An 8,092-nucleotide genomic window follows, 5' to 3' on the forward strand; every position below is an offset into this window, starting at 1 on the left:
TGACGGTGGGTGGCGTGATAGTGGTGGGCATGACGGAGCAATGTGCTCTACGGTGGTAGTTCGACGTTGGAAGAGTGACTGATTGAGAAGAGAAGGTTTGGGTGGGGAGTTTTGTGTGAGATGAAGATGAAAGGGAAGAAAGTGATGAGTAAATGAGGGATACTTAATTTTACAAAATAATAATAAAAAAAAACCATAGATTTAAGGTTGGTTTTAAATCGACATTAATTCTCCCTCTTTGATGTTGGTTTAAAACCAACATTAAACATCCAATACATTTTAAAAAGCAACATTAAAGATCTATTTTTATTTTTTCCAATCGGCATCAAAGACCATATTTCTTCTAGTGTAAACCATTTTTATGTATGACACATGAGCTACAAGATGTTCAACACTTATCCCAATAGACATACAATAATTATCAAATGTTTGAGATATAAATTCCTTACCATTACCGAGTCGAATCTTTTTTTTTAATTTTATAATAAGGAAACTATGCTCTTAACTTCATTATTTGAGCAAGTAGTTTTGCAAATGCAAAATTTTGACTTGATAATAAGAACACATGTGACCATCTATTGGATGCGTATATTAATACCACAAAGAAAAATTTAGAGGAAAGACCTCTTATAGACATAATTTTACTCAATGTCTTAAATTCTCAATTAATTTTAGTAATAAGACTTTGATAATTTTATGGACCAATTTTATCTTTTCATTAATTTTAGATATTACATGATATCGAAAATTGATATATTTTTTTGCCATAAATATTGTGTACTACATTTATTTATATTAAAACTTACACATTTATTTATTTTCATTTATTGTAGTTGTAGTCATTTATTAGTGATCCTACGTAAATATGGTACATATTGAATATAATTATGGTAATATTTTCAATCTTCTTTCTTCCCCACCATTTCTAATCCCTCTAGTTAGTTTTGGGAAATTTTTTCCAATCATCTCTCTTTTCTGTCCTTTTTTATTCTTCCAGTTAAGTATACCGATCTCTCTCTCCGTCCATTATTTCTTAGTTCGTTCATCTCCTTCAAGTTTTTTTGGTGAGTGCATATTTCTTTCATCTTATTAATGTTTTTTTTCAGTAAAGTACATATACTATAGTATGCTAGTTAAGTTTTTTGGTGAAGTAAATTTGTTTCATCTTGTTCATTACACTATTTTTGTTGAATTTGAGATAATGCATTTATAATTTATAATTATTATATTATATCCAATTTGCAATCTATTTCATATATTGAAAGTTAATTTCATAATTTCTTACAGTGTTTGAGATTCCTTTTGGGTTTAAATGGATCATTATATACCAGGATATATTATCGATAATATTGTTATCACACCCGTCCCGCACACGTTTTGAACCTTGCTATGCGACACGCGACACGTGACACAATTTGAGCAACCCTAACGCTTCAAGTTAAAATGTTGGAACGCCAAACTTAACTTCTTGCACTTAAGTCAAATCACCTAGTTTCAACTCAACTAACTTAATACAAATTTGATGCTTACTCATTAGGCGATAAGAAATGGATAACGCAATAGATAATACCAAACAAATTCTTTATTAACTTAACATCATGCGTTCTACAATACAATTACATGTTTCCTTAAGTACATAATTTAAAAAGTAAACTTATAACTCCTTGCTCGGCTTCCTCACATGGTACCTCGCCTTTAATCGAACTTGGTCTGATGGCCTGGGGAGGGAAAACTTAAAACATAAGCAAAATCTTAGTGAGTGATAGCTTTTGGAAACTGTTTTGGGCATACAATAAATGAAATCATTTTCATTAACATGGCTTTCATCGCCTCATTAGTCCTTCATATTCTTTTCACCAAGAACATGAACCATTTCCACGAATAGACTACTGTGATGTCCTTTTCATCAACAACATCCCTTGGAGAATTCCTGGTTCATTTCCACAATATGCACCTTTTACGCATTGACCAGCTTCACTCCACCATGCAGTCCTTTTTTACATGGCTTTGTTTGCTCCTTATGTGCACAAAAAAAGTTAGCTCATGATAGGAAAAAGACTAATAGTTTACAAACAAACATAGCATATATTCATCATGGGTAAAACCTTAAAGCCTAACACAAGACTTTCTTTAGAAATCCTTCGTTCTATGAACATTATTGTATGAACAACATTACAAAATCATCATGAAACTTAGAAAAAAGCTTTTAAACTCTTTAAACATTTTGGAAAAATCACTCACAGACTAACTCATTTCTTCTGAACGCCTAAGTTCAGATCGACTCTTCTCGCCTGGTATCAGTTAACACTTAATTCTTTTAACAAACTCTCAGAGTAACACTCCTTTTCTTCTGTCCTAATCTTCCTTTTATACTAATCCTTAGCTGGTTTAATCGCCCTTTAAGCCCTATTAAACTGCCAGCTTTGATAACTTTTAGAAATACAAGTTATTGTAGCATCTTTTACAAAATAACGAGGCCAAAATGTAGAAGAAGTATATCAAAATGCCATGATTATGTTGAAAAAGCATAAGTATTTAGAAGTACACTTTACATAAGTATCCATATCTGTTTTATCGCGTTTTCAATGTCTTAATACAGGAATAGAAATAAAAGAAGAAACTAGTGAATCACAGAGGATCATGCACAAGAGCTACGGAGAAGAGCCCATTTGGCGAAGACAATTGCTAGGCGAGGATCTAGGTCATCACGCATGGACGATTTACTAGACGACAAGAATGATAGTTGGAGATGATGTGACTTAACAAAGGCAACAATTGGCACCAACATGATCAGAAGAATAAAAGTTTTTGGTCAAAAGTTGCCTATATTAAGTCTCCTTCTACCTCTAGAGAAAAGAGGTCTGAATAGACCTAAAGAGGTCGGCTGTGTGAAAAGCCATATGAGTGTGTTCGACTAGGGTCTGAATGGACCAAAAAGTGCCTAAATGGGCCAAACCCTAGAGAGTGGTGGAAAGGACTAGCCTCTCTATCGTTTGTAAAGATATTTTTTCTTCTTCTCTGATCATGGTCTGAATGAAAGCTTGGAGTTTGAAAGGATGGAAGTTGATTTCCTATTTTCCCTAACTTGTAATCACTTTCCAGTCTCTTTTCTTTCCATTTTGTATTCTTTGTAATATATGTTGTCATATTGTACAATGGCTGAAGAACTATATTCTTTTAAGTATATATTACATGTTTATACCTCTTCAACCGATCCATCTCTTTACTTTTCATCTATCAATGTGTATTCGTAGTTTAGGATTTATAAGAGATTCTCGATAAGTTGTTTTGTTATAAATCTTATCACATTAGTTGAGCTATTTTCATCACTTGGCCAATGTATATCACCAAGTACCCGAGAGGGGAAGTAGCAAGGATATGGCTAACGCACTTAAGAAGGAGTTTGGAGACAAACTTCACCGTGGCTAGATAACTTCCATCATTTGTACCCGATAGAAGGACAAGTGTAGACAATAGGCATCAAGAGGTTGTTGTCTTTAAACCCAAAGCTCTATACATTTTATAAGTAAAATCTTCTAGATATATCTCGCCTAACTAGGTTGAGTCATTTGTACCTCGACAGGAGGACAAGTGTGGCGTTTAGAAACTCTGAGAGGAGCTCACCTTAATCATAGACTATTTATGAAAGCTATATTGCATCAAGGCTCTCATTGCCTAATAGCCTAGTAATATATAGACATTCCTTCAACCCATTCTTAACACAAGTTAGTTCGCATCTCCATTTTGCATCCACCTAATTCCCCTTTGTAGAATCTCTAGCGTACATAAGTAGTTATAGTTTTATTTACATTGATTTATTCATTATTATTTATTCTTTATACCGCCTAAATGATGAGTGAATCCTAGAACTAATGTTTGATATCAATTCTCTGTGTTCGACTCTGGATCATCAAGATAAATCTATTATTTTGCTTATACTTGAGCAAGCAATAGGAAAACTTGTACTCAACGAGGACTTAGCTCTCATGCGATAAAGAGATACATAATGAGTAATTCGCATACAATGATCATGATTGATGACTTATCGCATTGAATTAATTACGCAGATAAGCAACCTTAAGTCTGAGCATGAGAATAAATTATTCAACAAGTTTTTGGCGCCATTGGAGCAGGATTTTACTTTGATTTTTGGCAAAATGGTTAACTTGGATGAATCACACGTTCAGCTGAAGAACGCATGAACAGGTTTAAGGTACCAGAGTAATTTGTGCTAGCTTGAACCAACCCTAAGGTTAAGTGTATCTTTCAGATAGTGACTAAGAGAGAACTCAAAGAATGCATCTCGCAAATGAAGTTGAGACCCTTGAACGCCTGAGATCTTAAATGTTAAATTTGTTGAAGTTTAAGAACCCATATATAAAGGCGTCAAAGAAAGCGTCCACGCTTTCAACTTAGTAAGATTTATATCTTAACTAGCTACTCGATAAGGACCAAGAAAGATCATTTGAACTATGCGATAGAGACTTATTACAATGAGCAATCAAGATGCACAGAGCCATGTAACAAATGATCTAAAAAGTCTAGGGGAGACAACCAGGCTAGGAAGCTATGAGGAGCAACATGCGATGAGACATAGCTTTCCTCGCCAAAGAACCTAAATGCAAGGATGCACTTGTAATGTATAAATTTACCATATCTTATTTATCATGTGCATCCTTAATTTTTGTATTCTTTTGTATATGATACTTGTAATCATTTTGTACTTTAGTTATTTTAATATTCTTTTTAAGTTAGGGAGCGCGGGTTTTTTCGCGGAACATTTAAGGCAAATTAAGTTAGGGTTTAGAGCGATAAAGTCACCTAGCGAGAAGGATTTGCATCAAGACGCATTGGGTGTTTTGATCTTTTTGCAAGGTGTTGATCAAAAGGGTTTCGTTATTAATGATTAGAGTTTTAAGAAAGCTCACAAGTTTCATATATTGTAAAAATTAGTATTTTAAGAGTAATGATTATGTCGCCATCGAAAACCCAAACGACGCTGTTAGATCATATCACTTCGCATTAATAACGCGTGACGTTAACCATGAGGTTAACCAAAACCCTAACCATAGTTAGCCTCACCTATTTAATCCTTTTGTAAACCCTTAATTTGAACTTTTGTCCACGCAAATTCTCATCAGAACCCTTAAAGCTCTCTGATCTTCTTCTTCGGCAAGCCAAGTAAGATCCCATTTCCTTAGCCTTTATTTCTCGTATGTTTTATTGTATTTCTTTTCAAAATGGCCAGAAGCAAAATATTGATCGTCTGTCTGAAAAGAAAGAAGCACCACTTACAAACAATCCATCTAAGAGGGAGAATGGAACTGTATGCTTTGACGGTCTTGTGTCGAACCAAGCACAACTTACATCCTCGTCGCATAATGATGCACTACTCAGTTTGAGTGAAGTTTTTGGAACAGAAGGGTGGAACCCTTTCAAATTCAAGGGAAAAGAGATACCTATGACAAATGAAAATATTGGATTGATGCTGAAATTGCTTCTTGAAGAAAGTAACAGAAGGGAAAAAGTGAAAAAAGCTGAAAAGTAGAAGAAAGAAGACGAGGAAAGAAAAAATTGAGAAGGAAGAGAGAGAGAAATGAAGAAGAGCGAAAAAAGAAAAAGGATGAGAAGAAGCGGGAAGAAGAAGAAAAAGAAAAGGAAAAAGAGAAAGAAATAGAAGAAGAAGAAGATCGCGGGAAGGAACTAGAAGAAAGTGTGCGAAAAGAAGAAACTTCCTCGCCAATAGCAGAAACTGATTTCGAAAGGGTGGCGAAGAAGGTCTAGAAAATGATAGAATAAGTTAAGTCTAAGCTACTGAAGATACAGGTGATGGCACAAGGTGTTAAGGCCTTAGCAGAAGGAAAATTAGTAACAAAAATGAAGGGACGGGAAGAGCTCCGAAGCAAAGTGGACAAGGTAGCTCTCTCCTCGAAGAAGAGCAAAGGAAAAGAAAATGAGAATACTTTTTAAGGAGTTATACGAAGAGTTTAAAAAAGAGATTGAGGAGTTAAAGTCCTTTGGAGGATAAAACACCGAAGCCTAAGAAAAAGAGGAAAGTTACCATGAAAAAGAAGGTTTTGAGGGAGCAATTTTGAAAGAGGCGAGAAGAGAAGGAGAGAAGCAAGATTGAGAAAGACGAAGAAGGGCAAACTAAGGAAAGTAGGATGGAAGAGCCTCTCTATGCAAGGTGAGTAAGTAAATTATTTATATTTGAGAAGGGACTCTACCCATACAAGGGGGTTGGAAAATGTTATTTCAGGGGGTAAACACGATAAGACTTGACGTGGTGGACTTTTTTTATAGAGGTTACATTAACGCAGAAAAGCACTACGCGTAGGTCAAGGGAAAGAAGATGGACTTTGGGTTTGAAGCTATCAATGCGTTATATGGGTTAGAAAACAACGAAATTTGACATGTAATCTTTAAGAATCCTAAGGAATGTGATCTACAAGAGGCCTTGAAAAAAGTTACATGGCTAGAAACCAAGTGGGATAGAACACCAACCGGGAAGTGCCAACTCTTCTCAGATAACTTAAACACAAAGGCAAATATTTGGTTGGTGTTCATCAAGAAGAACATAATGCCAACTCGTCATGACATCATGATTTCAATGGAGAGGATTATGTTACTGTATTGCATAATGATGGAGATCTCAATCAATGTAGGCGAGATCATTTGTGAACATCTAACCGCATGGGTCAAGCATCCACGCAGGGCAAAAAACCTTTTTTGCGTCTCATTGAGCAACTTTGCATAAAGGCTTGCCCAGAGTTAGAGAAATCCCCACAAGTTGAAGTGAGCTATGGAGTTTGTACCAAACCAACCCTTCATCGCATTATTGCAATTCATAAGAATAAAGCAAAGCTCAAATGCCTTAAGACCAAACAAAAAGGTCAAAAAAGTGGTCAAAAGTATGGATAGTGAAGAAGAAGAAAAAAGGGAAAAAAGCAAAAGTCCCACTGAAACACAAGAGGCAAGGCGAGGACGAGGCCTCAAGGTAAAGAAGGCTAAAACCTTTAAGATAGGGACTCTAAGAAATCCAAGCTAGAAGAAGAAGCCCATCGACCCTCTCTGGCCCATTAAGTGTAAACTCGCTAGAGCTACAACCTCTCAGAGTTCCACAAAATCCAAAATTTCAACAAAGTCTCAAGCTTCCCCGCAATCCCAAAAATCCAAACCCATAAAATCCAAATCACCACCATCCATCAACGACCTGACCATCACTTCCTTATCAAGGCATGAATCTAACAAGGATCGTGCCTCTGTTTCTTTGAGCCAACCAAAACCTCCCTCCTATTTCAAGAGGAAACTCCTCAACCTCTTGACGCAACCCCTCTCAGCCAAGCCAAGATGCCAAGCTCTAAAACTTCAAATCAGGACATCTTCCATGAAACCTCCTCTAACCCTACAACATTATTGGATGATGCAACTAGAAAGTCTGAGGAATGAGAAAAAGAAAAGGAAGTTCTTGAGGAGACTATTGATGACCTACTGCAAAGGAAAAAATAAGTACTCTCTGAGGACGCTGGCGAGAAAAGTCTCCTCTCACCACATAAATCAATCTCAGAAGCCTCAAGCCTGAGAACCAAGCAATGAACCAAAAAATTCTCAAGGATATTGTTGATGAAAAGGCCATCACAGTAGTTCATGCACGAGAATGGTTCATGTCTTAGTGAATGAAATAAGTGAAACTAATATAGATTTGAAATGTGTTATTAAAGTTAGACATTGAGCCTGTGTTTAACTGAGAATTATTTATGAATTATATTCCCAAAAGGTTCTAAAGCATCTCTCACGAAGTCTTTTGACTTACGTTCTAAGTTTTTCCTCCCTAGGTTGTAAGAGGTAAGCGATCATTTAGAAAGGTAAGAGATCATTTAGGATGCTAAGCGATCATGTTTGAAAGGGTACGTGATCAGGACTAAGCGATCGGTCAAGGAGCTAAATGTCAAGTTAAAGAGCTAAACGATCATTCAGGGCTGAAATCTATGAAGGCATTTTACATTTCTTTGCTTAACTTTTGTTGTGTGAATTTGTATCTTGTCTTGTACTGTTGTAGAAACTTTTGGGTTTGAGTTAATAAGAGAAGTTT

Source organism: Cucumis melo, chromosome 2 (assembly GCF_025177605.1).
Source record: "Cucumis melo cultivar AY chromosome 2, USDA_Cmelo_AY_1.0, whole genome shotgun sequence".
NCBI lineage: Eukaryota > Viridiplantae > Streptophyta > Magnoliopsida > Cucurbitales > Cucurbitaceae > Cucumis > Cucumis melo.